The sequence below is a fragment of the Rhinolophus sinicus genome, linkage group LG12 (genome assembly GCF_036562045.2).
Source record: "Rhinolophus sinicus isolate RSC01 linkage group LG12, ASM3656204v1, whole genome shotgun sequence".
Lineage (NCBI taxonomy): Eukaryota > Metazoa > Chordata > Mammalia > Chiroptera > Rhinolophidae > Rhinolophus > Rhinolophus sinicus.
In genome coordinates, this window is record NC_133761.1 from 41,763,207 (window position 1) to 41,776,102 (window position 12,896).

The window sequence follows — 12,896 nt, forward strand, 5'->3', positions numbered from 1 at the left end:
GAAGGGGGCTGGCGAGGAGAGCTGGGCTCCTGCCGTCAGGGGTGCTCCTGCCACGGAGTCCTCTCAAGCAGATCGTGACGGCTGGTGGTCAGTCACCACCCTCTTTCCTGAAGGTGAAGGCAGAGCTCTGCCATGATGGTAGAGCTTGGGCCACCTTGGGACCCAGGGGCCAGGAAGCCTTTGTGCTAGGGGAGACTGACCTTTTCCTGCAGGAGTGAAGACTGGTCCTTGTGTCCAAGACAGCGGCTTATGGGCACCTCCCCACACAGGAGACAGGGCCCCGAGGTCCCAGAGCAAGGGCACCACCCTCTGAAGGGCTGGGGGGCAGCATCTGAAGCTGCAGGCCCTGCAGGCGTAGTGAGGGGCAAGGGTGGTGCTCAGAGACGGGAGTGAGAGGTGCCCCCGAGGATAAGGGCCCAACCGCTTGAACAGCGCTGCCTGCCTACCCTTTACCGACTGGCTGTGGAATGAGGGAGGTTTTATTTTCTTTACTGAGGTTGTGTCATTTGACTGTCTCCATCTGTACCTCTGTGATGGCAGACGACTCAGTGAAAAGTGAAACCGCAGTCGCCCCAAGGCTGCTGATGGAGAGGTCGGCTGGGGTCGTGTGGTCTCCAAAGAGGAAACGAGATGGGCTTGAGTCCTCACCCCACCTGTCGGAAGCCTCACCCCTCAGGAATGGAGATTCCTTAGCTTCCATGTTCACACTGGGCTCTGAGCTGGTGCACCGACTAGACACATTTAACTGATGGATCACTGAAAAGTGTACTCAGCATGGTGCTGTGCTAGGAGCAAGCCCGAGATGGACTACAGTGTGGGCGCATGTACAAGTTGCTGTGTGCACAGAGGAGTGCACACAGAAACAATGACGTGTGTGTGTGCCCTGGCCCATCTCCACACCATTACCTCCTAGCTCTGCCGGCCCCGACGGCCAGAAGCAATGGCATCCAGTGACCACAAGCACTGCCACTGCCCACATCTTGGATTCTAAATATTGTTTCCCAAGAAGAGGGCCCAGAGCCCCTGGGACAAATGGTTGATTTTGGAGCAGGGAACATACTGCCTGGAACACGCTGCTGCAGGAGAGAGCAGGGATGTGCTCAGTCTACAGACGTGTCGGCCACATCAAAGCACCACGGGAGCCGAGCAGAAGGAGCTTCTAATGGCCCATGTGAGCAACAAAATAAAGAACCCAAAGTGTAAAACAAATATATGTAAATCCATACAGGTGTGGATTCTGAATTCCTTACTTGTAAATAAGTGAATCAGTGGGTGAGAAGGGGAACTCCTCCTGACAAAGCTCCAAACAAGGCACAGAGGCTCTCCCCACTCGGGGCGTGGTTTAACCCCCTTCGCCAAGCTCAAGCTGGGGCTCCAAAGAATATGAAAGTGAAAAATACTAACTCAGAGGGGACAGGCCTGGCAGATCCTCCCTTAGCCACATGATGAGGGTCACGTCACCAGACCTGTGCTGCGGATCTCATCTGTCTCTATGTGACATGATGAGGTTGCAGCTTTGCCTCTTTAGTATCTTTCTAAAAGCCCATAATCTCATTCTGATCATGAGAACAACATTGAAGAAACCCAAATTGAGTGACCTTCTACAAAATACCTGAGCAGTCCTCAAAGCTGCCAAGGTCACGAAAAACAAGAAATGACTAAAAAACTGTCATGGTCCAGAGGAGACTAAGTTAAGTAAATGTGATGTGGTGTCCTGGGTGGGACCCTGGGACAGCAGGTCATCCAAGGGAAAACAGGGGACCCCCAGTGAAGCCTGGAATTTCCTTATTAGTCACGCACCAAGACTGGCTCCTGAGTGTGACAACTGGACCAGGGTTACAGTGGGATGCAACCACAGGGAACTGGGCACAGAATGTAGGGAGCTCTACATACCACCACTTCAACTTTTCTGCAAATATGAAATTTTTCCAAAATAAATGTACGTTTTTTAAAGAGCTCTCATTGAGTTTTTAAATAGTACACCTTAAAGCTTTCAACAAACATAGCGCGTGCCCTGTTCAAGGGGCTGTCCTAAGTGCAACACGAGCATTAACCCCTGACTCTGTCCCCACGTGTGCTTCTTACAGCTCTGTCCCCAAGTGTGTTCTGTGTGGGGTTGGCTTCTCGAACACCTGCCACCTTTTGGCTCAGGTTTGCTGCCCTGCTCTGACCACATCACCAAGGCCAGAGTCAGCCCTCCTTGACTGTCACCAAAAACCTCCCAAAACAAAAATAAACCCACTCGTGTAAAACCTTTGTGTCTGGTAGACTTGACTGAAAATGTAGAGAAATGGAGAGTTTTTCTAAGTTGAGTGTCAGATATCTCATCTTTAAAAGCAGTGTTGGGTTCTCCCCACACAGAGCTCCTTGCCTCTGGACCCCTGATCCTGTCTCTGTCCCTTCCACCTGTCCTGGGGACAGCTCCTGCTGAGGAATTTGGCCTGTCCTTTCATTTACTGCCTGCTACCCAGCCCCTGTGACAGGGAGTTTTTCAGAACTGCCTCTTTCTTCACAGGATACCACTGGCCTGAGCTGAGTCCCTCATCCCTGCACACAAGAGAGGCCCTGACCCACTAGCTCCAGAGGTGGGGCCCCTGCAAGCCAAGGGGCACACAGAGTTTCTGGGGCTGGGGCAGGGGGGGTCTACCAGGACTGTCCCAGGCCGATGGCACTCTGGAGCCCAGCACGTCTCTGAGCTATGAATGCTGACTCGAGGGCAAAGAGGGACACCTGGGTCATTTTAGTGCCCCTTACTTTACAGATGCAGAAGGGAAGGCCAGGGAGGGGACAGCACTAAGTCATGGGGGAATTGTCTGTGAGCAAGTTGGGACTAGGGCGCCAGGGGAGGTGGGGCACCCAAGGCTGCAGCCCACAGGCACGTAGCTCAGGTAGGAAAGGGGTTCTTATCCAGGGCTCACACTAAGATGTCTCCTTCCACATGGCAGACAGTTCTCTCCAGCTTCTTCGGGAATCAGCCTGGGTGACCAGCTCTCCACACAGGAGTTCACACTGAGGTTGGGAAGATTCATGGAGAATTCTGATGAGGCGGCTTCCAAGAATAGGGCAAAGTGAACTGAGTCAGCTTCTGAAGGAGACAATGCTTGGAGTCCCTGGGAGCTGCCACCCTGTGTGATGGCTGCCTTTCCAAACTTTGTTCATGGATCTGATTAAACCTAGATAGCTGACCAAACCCCTTGGACACTGCAGCTCTTTTCAATTTTTGCACAGACACAGTTCGTTCTGAGGACAAAAAAGGGGACACAGGTTAAACCTGACAAGCTCAGGAGACCGAAAATAACCACATAAGATGGCGTGAGCATAAAACAAATTCATAACTAAAGTGGGCCATGGCAGGAAGTCACATCGTTAGCCTGAAGCTTTCTTCATAAAGTCAGTCTTCACCTTAAGTGAGCCTGTCTATTGTCTTTTTGCACCTAAGATGCCATCCTTGGAATGTCAGTAATCCCTTTTCTGGACCGGAGCAGGAAAGTACAGAATCCCTCATTATTATTCTTGTCTCTTGAAGACCATCTCTATGTGAACTATTAACTGTCCTTCACTCACCTACGTAAAATAAGTACCTGTGTTTTCAATTTACTTTTATGCAATCCCAGAGATTCTCTCCTCCCCCTTTGCTTTCTCCCACCACCTTAATCTACCACCAATGGATTTCATTAACCCTCCTCCTTTGATTCTATGTATAAAATAAGCTGGAAACTGCCATTTTGCGGAGCATTTTCTCAATCTGTTGAGACTTTGCTTCCCAGCAATTGTCATCAGTTTGGTTGAAATAAACTCCTATAACCTTTTTTTAGGCTGGATGATTTTTCGACAGTTCTTTGCAGGCCATAAGCTGAAAAAGCCTGGGACTGTTGGAGACAAAGGTTAATAAAGATTTTTGCCCAGTAAAGTAATAATAATAATTAAAATAAATGGTAAGAATAAAATCCCACCAGACCTGGCCTTGACTCTGAGCCCCTGGGGAGGCAGGGGAGGCTTGCGCTCTGGCTGAAGGCAGAGCAAAGGCACTTGCCTCCTGTTCTCCAGTTGCCTGAAGGTGCCTGGCGCTTCCCATCGCCTTGGTGGCAAAGCCACGCAACATCTCTGCTAAGACAGGCGATTATAATAGTGGCACTAAATCTTCTATTTTGAGATTTGGATCTCTGGCATAATTTGACTGAAAAAGTGTAATTCAGCTTGGGACTTTTTGAAAGCTTTCTTTTCTTTGCTTCCTAATGATTCTGCTTCCTGTGCATTTACTGTGCAGTTTCTATGGTTCTGTTTACTTCAGCCCAGTGCTGGCCCTGTGACTTGGGAGAGGTTTTGCATCTATATGGGATCCACTCTCCTGGATCCAACTTAAATCTACATAACATACGCGAAGGTTGCAATAACCAGCTTCACCGCACCTTCCCCCACCCCCAACTACGGGAAAATATAAAACTTGAGACCAAACAAAGACTCGATGCAGTAGTTTGCAGTAGTTTCCAGCAGACTCTGCCCAGCCGACCCTCCTCGTACTTTAATAAATCTTCCTTCTGTATTTCTATCTGACTTCTGAATACTTTCATGGCCCGTGCGCGAGCAGCCAGGACATTCTCTTTCCTCCCTTCACTGTCAAATGATGTTGAGGTCAAAGGAGAGCACGGTGCATTCCTTCCCACTGGGGCTCATGACAGGAGGAGGGGCTCTGCGCCCTGGTGGGACTCCTCCTGGTCGGCAGGGCAGTGTGGTCCCAGTTTCCAGAATTAACTCTTCTTGGGGAGTGGTGGCATTAACCACCCTAGTAAACACATCCCTATGTTGCTAGGGAGAGAAAGCCATTAAGTCTCTGTCGGCCATGAACTAGGCCAATTTACAGAATAGAAACGAGCTACCGTGTGCAGGAGGGGACAGCTGGGCAAGGCAGGCCTACATGTGGACAGTTGGGGGACAGCAAGAAAAGGCGCTAAGCACCAAAGGCACCTTCTTTCATGGCGCTAGGATGAGGCAGTGAGCCTGCGCCCTGATGCCACACAGTTCAGCTTCAGAGACAAAGCCACACCACAGACTGGACAGGGCCCCACCCTCGGAGGCTCACCCATGGCTGCAGAAGTCCCTGGGACCTAATAATACACACAAATCAGAACACAAGCTGCAGGCCCTGGCCATTCAAGGAGAGGAGGAAAGCTGACACCTGGCCTAGCCTGTCCCTGCTGGCCTTGCCCTAAAGCAGCAGGGTGTGCGGCCTGAGAGCCAGAGGTCTCTGCCAGGCGGTGCCAGCAGCGCCCTATATCGAGAGCATGAGAGTGCTGGGGAGAATGGCAGGCATGTGGGCCAGCTGTCACAGTGAGCCCAGCCCACACAGGCTGCTGTGTCCACCCTCCTTCCCAATCCAGGCTCCAGAGCCAGCAGCAGCCCAGCCCAGATGGTAATGAACCCAGGAAGCAGACAACCGGGCACAGAGAGAGAGCGGAGGCCACTTCCAAGACAGAAAAGTCAAAACCCACTTAGAGAGAGGGGAGCTCTGTCATGAGTGCTGACTGGGATTGCGGGGCCCAGGGGGAAAACTCCCCCTTTCCTCTTTCACCCAGGAAGAGGCCTGCTCGCTCCGTGGTCCCAGGGCTGCCCCAGACATGCCCACCACCCTGCACCACCACATGCCCAGTATTCCATGACCCCGGAGAGAGAAACAGGCCACAGACACAGGCTTCCTGATGCAAAGCAGGCTGGGATTTTATGATCAGCTCTCTGCCTTGTTTTCCAAATCTGTAAAATGAAAACACCTCTAGCTTTCCTCTAGAGCCGTCTGCCCCTTTGCCACGGAGGGAGGACCCCTCAGCCCAGTTCACAATGGGCAGGGACACCATGAGACTGGCAGCTCCCCACAGGCGCTGCCTGAGCCAGCTCTGGTGGAAGGGACTCTGCTCTGGGGGCCACATCGTGGGGGGCTTGGTGCTGCTCTCAGGGAGCACGTGGAATTAGCAAGACCCCAGTTGCACATTGGGGGCCTGAGGGGAACTGTCCCAGCAGTCCAAGGCCAGACTGCCCTTTCCCCTGGCACCTAGGACAGGCATACACAGGTTCTGCCCAGGGAAAGCCATGTGGTCAGGACACCTGGCAGGAAAGCGGGAGGTACACAGTGAGGGATGGGCTCCCTGGCAAGTTGGAGCTGGTCTGAGGCACCAAGAGGTGATGTCCAGGCGAATGAGGCCTTGGGTTCCTGTCGCAGTGCTGGGAGAGGTGGGGGAGGGGACGCCCAGCGTGTGCAGTGAGTCTGGCTAGTCCCTTGTGCTTCCCTGGCAGGGTGTGGATGTCTTGTCTGTCCCCCAGGGCCCACCAGAGTCACTCTTGACTTTAAAGTTTGAGTTTAAAGCCATGCTTACTTGCCCAAGGACAAAGGGAAGAAAAACATCAGGCCCCTTGTCAATGTCCCTCTGCTACCTTCTAGGGTCAGGCAGAGTGTGTGAAGGGGAGGACAGCTGCCTGCCTGGGAGTCGCCGGAAGGGAGGAGCCAGTGCCAGGGGCCAGGCACTTGCTCCTGTAGGTGTGACCCTTGTGGCCCTGGTCACTGGGGCCTTGTTCGAACGTAGGGGCTCTTCCTGAGGAGAGGCCAGAGCTGCTCCAGGAGGCCCAGGAGCTGAGGCCTGCGTCCACCCTGGGGACACATTCGCCAAAGCTGTCCACAAAGCACACCAAAAAGGGTGCGTTGCTCCCAGCTTTCCCAGCAAGAGTAAACCCTCATTTCCTCTTCCCAGTAGCCCTAAGGCAACAGACTTGACAGAATCAACATTCATTCTTTGATTTGCCACAAACATATCAATGTCAGGAGCCAAATGGCAGTCTGATCGGGTGCACCAAACAGCAAGTCATTGAGAGTATAGGACCTTCCAAGGGGTTATCCAAGGTGTCTTCTTCCCAGGTGTGGGGCTGAGAACCTATTGCCCTTAACCCCTTGGAAAAGCCATGTGCCCATCACAGACCAAAGAAAGAGCAGCACCAACTCTCCAGAAGGCCTTGGGGGCAGAGCTGCCCTCCATTGCAGCCTCAGGCAGCAATGGGTTTACAGCCTCCTCCAGGAGCACCAGTGGCCGGCTGAGGCTGGGCACAGCACGCCGTCAGAGATGGGGAAACTGAGGCTCAGACACCGACTGATTTGCACAGGGTAACACAGCTGGTGGGATGGTGGCCCAGGCATCTGACTGCCAGTCCCAGCCCCCTACATTTGTTTCTGATCATCCATTGGCACCCTAGTCCGTGTGACAGTGGCAGCCTGTGACAGAAGTCACCATTAGCCCAGGTGTCACACCTGGGTGCCTATTAGCGCAGCTTCCCTGAACCCTCTGCAGTGACCACCACCCTCAGGTGCCAGGCTGCTGTTGGTTCTGACTCTGCTCCCAACCTCAGCTGGGCTGGCGAGTCTTGTCGCACACAGCAGCTTAACTGCCTGCTTATTGAAGAGGGGAAGTTTCCTGATGGGAGAGAAGGGTTGCTTTACAATCAATGCCAATTAGACTTCCGGGGTGATTCACCACCCTCCTCAGCCATCAGATTCTCCTCCACAGTGGGAGGCCCAGAGGAGTCAGAGATGAGCAGGCACTGATGCAAAAATAGAGGTTGGCGGTGGGGCTGGCACCAGTGCAGGCTGGCACCTGGACTCACCCTCACCCAGGGGCAGCCAGGCGGCCTCCTCCCTCCCCCCTGCACCTCTCTCTCCCCCCCCCTTTCTCTCCCTCCCCTTCTCCCCTTCCACCCCCTCCTTCTCTTCTGCCCTCCCCCTTTTCTCGTCTCTCCTCTCCCCTCCAAGTCTTCTAATCCCTCTCCTTTCTCCCTTCCCTGTCTGCCCTCCTCTCCCCACCACCCCTCCCTCCCCTTCCTCCTTCTCTACCCTCTCCCTTCCCTCCCAACCTCCTCCCTACTCTCTCCCCTTCCTCCCCTCCCCTCCTTACCTTCCTCTTTCTCCCCCCTCCCCCTGCCCTTTCCCTCTCCTCCCTCCAGCCCCCACCCCCAGCACACAGCACAGAAGTCACAGCCGACACTAGATGACCACCATTCTGTGAGCCATTCCCTAGGCTCGTTTGCCATTCAGACTCCACTGTGTCAGACCTGAGACTGGAGGGGACACCAAAATAGCACAGACTCTCCTTCAGTGCTCCTGTGACTTGTCTACACAGAACATTCCAGTTCTAATGAACCTCCCTGACAGCTCCAAGGTGGGAATAGACTGAGAGGAAATGAAAGGGCTGTAGCTCAAGCCACAGCCCCCGTCTCAGGGCCCAGCCCCCACCCCCCATCTCAGGGCCCAGGCCCCTCCCCCATCTCAGGGTCCAGGCCCCACCCCCATCTCAGGGCCCAGGCCCCTCCCCCATCTCAGGGCCCAGGCCTACTCTGTCCTCCCCACTTGCTGTCTCCAGTTCCCCACACCATCCATACTCACAGACTCCAGGTACTCCACGTTTGGGGAGTATCTGATGTGAGTTCTCCCTCCCACCATTCCCTTGCGATGCTTCTCCCTCTCTCAGACAGTAGCATTCCATCCCTCTCAGAATAAAGAGAAAATGTATACTCCACAGTAGAGGGTCTGCTCAGCCTGGGCCTCCTCCCTCTGCTTCCTCAGCCTGCACCCCACTCCTTTCCTGCCATAGCGCCTCTCGCAGGGCTTGGACCCCGCCTTCAGCCACACCCAGCCTTGCAGGAGCTGGTCCTTCTCCTTTTGCCAGCTTCTCCTGACCCTTCGAAGTAGCTCAGCTCCACTTGCTCTCTAGGACCCTCCCTGAGCCCTGGCTACTTCTATGTTGTCACTGGCCCGAAACGTACAGACAGACACTAATTTGGGAAGTTGTTCGATTAGCACCTGTCTTCTCCACTGAGGGCTGAGACCATCTTGTCTTCTAGCACAGGGCCTGGCGGCTAGCTGGCCCTCAGGAGCAATTTGCTGAGGAAATCCGCATCTTACTGAGGACCGGGGTTGTGCCAGTGGGCAGGACCATGGAGTGAAAGGAGCTGGAGAGTAATCAAGAGCAGATATTGGGTGTCTTGACTTCCCAGGCTGAGGAGGAGGATGGCTTCCCCAGCTGTGTGCTGGGCTAAGGGGGGGGAGGGGGGCTCCATTTCCTATGGCTGGAACAAATCTGCTGGCCTCTTGGAGCCTGGATTGCCCTTTGGAAAGAATATAGCCACCCAGTGGGGGCTAGGCCTCGGGTGCAGCCAGCCAGGTTCCCAGGGTGTGGGGATTTGAGGAAGCCCCTGCTGCCAGGGCCCCAGCCTGTTCCTGGCCCCTCCAGCCTGTCTTCTCATGTAACCAAGAGACTCCCAGCTTGACCATTCCTGGCCTCCACTGGGGGCAGGTGTGGTGCAGGAAGAAACCCATGGCTCCTCCCGAGGGAAGCCACCGGACTGGCAGGCTTGGCCTCCCTGGCGGGCTCGGCCTCCCTGCTGGTCTGAGCCCATGTTCTGCCTGGGCCACCTCTACCCCATGGTCTGCTCTCCACCTGCATGCTCTGGGCACTAGAGGCCTGACACAGAATCAGAGAAAAACACAGATTCCAGAGAACCTTCTAAAGACAGGTATAATGCATACTAGGTGGCCTCGTTAAGCATCTACTGGAGAAGTTCAAGTCCAGCCAAGTTATTCCATATAGTGCCACTTGGTGCCTGCGACAGACAAGCAGACGTTGAGGGGACAGGGTGAAAGGGGGACAGAAGACAGCCAGTGTCAGTGCAGCCTTTGGGAATGTCACAGTGAATGTGGCCGTAGACCGACCCTTCACCTGTCGTCTCCTGGAGCCCCCTGCCCTTAGGTGACCCCTGGAGTGCACTTCCCTTAGGTGACCCCTGGAGCCCCCTGCCCTTAGGTGACCCCTGGAGCCCCCTGCCCTTAGGTGACCCCTGGAGCCCCCTGCCCTTAGGTGACCCCTGGAGCCCCCTGCCCTTAGGTGACCCCTGGAGCCCCCTGCCCTTAGGTGACCCCTGGAGCCCCCTGCCCTTAGGTGACCCCTGGAGCCCACTTCCCTTAGGTGACCCCTGGAGCCCCCTGCCCTTAGGTGACCTTTGGAGTCGCTTGCCCTTAGGTGACCCCTAGAGTCCCCTGCCCCTAGCTGACCCCCTTCCTCTCACCAGGAACAGTGAGTAGAGCAAAATCACACACTGTCAGAGGAGCAAGGACCGCAGCGAACAGGTCTTCCCCTTTTTGTCGGAGAGGGAAGCCCAGCAGCGCTCAGCCTCTAGAACCCGAGGTTTTCTCCTGTGCTGTCCTCGGAGCTCAGAGCAGACGAATGAAAGGAACAAGTTTGGCTCATTCCACAGGTGCCACCTTGGGCTCCTGCATGATGCAGCCATCCTCTGACACACTGCCTGCCCGTGAGGCTCTCCCGTCTGTCTCAGGAGCCCAGCCTCTGGTCCCGGAGGGGCTGCAAACGGGTGATCTGCTCAAAAATGTCCCTGCGACTGAAATACCATTGAGGGCCACTAGCTAGTGGGTCCTTTTCTTCTGTTTATTTATTTTTTACTTTAATATTTTAACATTAACATAAAATGTATTTCTTGGAAACAAGTGGAAAGAAATATTGAAATATAAAAAAGGCAGAAAAAAAATCATCCATCATCCAACCCACAGAAGCAGTCTAGTGATTTATTACTTTAACCTACATTTTTTGTCCCTTTTGCCCTTTTGTTTGTTTGTTTGTTTGTTTCTCATGGTTCAGCTGACCTTTGGTGACACATGGCACAATAGCATTGGGCTGCAAGGGCTCCAGGCATCTCTGCCTCTCAGCTGGTGACTTGTTGTCCTGGGGAACTTTTCGGACCCAGTGCATTTTTAGGCCCAGGGCAAATACAGCTGCTTTAAAATAAGGCAGCAGAAGTTTGGGCAAAATTCCTTAAGCCCATATGTGAGATTTGAGCTCTTTCTCAGGGGTGGCTAAAGCCAAACCTAAGAAGTAAGAGATACTGAGTTCTATTTTTAGGGAATATGACAGGCTAAGTTCTCAGAATCAACACACCTGTCAAAAACAACTTTAAAAAGCCTTATAAAGTATTTTTAAAATCTTCTTTTTTTTTTTTTTTTTAATTAAATTTATTGGGGTGACAATTGTTAGTAAAATTACATAGATTTCAGGTGTACAATTCTGTATTACATCATCTATAAATCCCATTGTGTGTTCATCACCCAGAGTCAGTTCTTCCATCACCATATATTCGATCCCCCTTACCCTCACCTCCCCCCACCCCCTTACCCTCTGGCAACCACTAAACTATTGTCTGTGTCTATGAGTTTCTGTTTCTCATTTGTTTGTCTTGTTCTTTTGTTGTTTTTGGTTTATATACCACATATCAGTGAAATCACATGGTTCTCTGCTTTTTCTGTCTGACTTGTTTCGCTCAGCATTACTCTCTCAAGATCCATCCATGTTGTCACAAATGTTCCTATATCATCTTTTCTCACTGCGAATAGTATTCCATTGTGTATATATACCACAACTTCTTTATCCATTCATCTATCGAAGGACATTTTGGTTGTTTCCATGTCTTGGCCACCGTAAACAAAGCTGCAATGAACATTGGAGCACACGTGTCTTTATCTCTAAATGTTTTCAGATTTTTGGGTAGATACCCAGGAGAGGGATTGCTGGGTCATATGGCAATTCTATTCGTAATTCTTTGAGGAACCTCCACACTGCCTTCCATAACGGCTGCACCAGTCTGCATTCCCACCAACAGTGTATGAGGGTTCCTTTTTCTCCACAGCCTCTCCAACATTTGTTACTATTTGTCTTGTTGATGATAGCCATTCTGACTGGGGTGAGGTGATATCTCATTGTGGTTTTGATTTGCATTTCTCTGATGATTAGTGATGTTGAGAATTTTTCATATGTCTATTTGCCATTTGTATGTCCTCTTTGGAGAAATGTCTCTTCAAGTCCTCTGCCCATTTTTCAATTGGGTTGTTTGTTTTTTGTTGTTGAGTTGCATGAGTTCCTTGTATATTCTGGATACTAGCCCTTATCGGAGGCACTGTTTGCAAAAATCTTCTCCCATTCAGTTGGTGGCCTCTTTATTTTGTCAATGGTTTCTTTTGCTGTGCAGAAGCTTTTAAGTTTCATATAGTCCCATTCGTTTATTTTAGCTTTTACTTCCATTGCCTTTGGAGTCAAGTTCATAAAATGCTCTTTGAACCCAAGGTCCATAAGTTTAGTACCTATGTTTTCTTCTATGCAGTTTATTGTGTCAGGTCTTATGCTTAAGTCTTTGATCCATTTTGAATTAACTTTGATACATGGTGACAAATAGCAGTCCAGTTTCATTCTTTTGCACGTGGCTATCCAATTCTCCCAGCACCATTTATTGAAGAGGCTGTCTTTGCTCCATTGTATGTTTTTAGCTTCTTTGTCAAAAATTATCTGTCCATATTTATGTGGTTTTATTTCTGGGTTCTCAATTCTATTCCATTGGTCTATGTGTCTGTTTTTCTGCCAATACCATGCTGTTTTGATTATTGTAGCCCTGTAGTACAAGCCAAAGTCAGGAAGTGTGATACCTCCATTATTGTTCTTTTTCTTAAGATTGCTTTGGCTATTCGGGGTCTTTTGTGGTTCCAAACAAATCTGATGATTTTTGTTCTATTTCTTTAAAATATGCCATTGGGATTTTGATGGGGATTGCATTGAATCTGTATATTGCTTTGGGTAATATGGCCATTTTAACTATGTTGATTCTTCCAATCCATGAGCACGGAATGTCTTTCCATTTCTTTGTGTCTTCTTCAATTTCTTTCAAAAATGTCTTATAGTTTTCAGCATATAGGTCTTTCACATCCTTGGTTAAGTTTATTCCTAGGTATTTTATTCTTTTTGCTGCAATTGCAAAAGGAATTGTTTTTTATTTCTTTTCTGAGATTTCATTGTTAGTATATAGGAAGG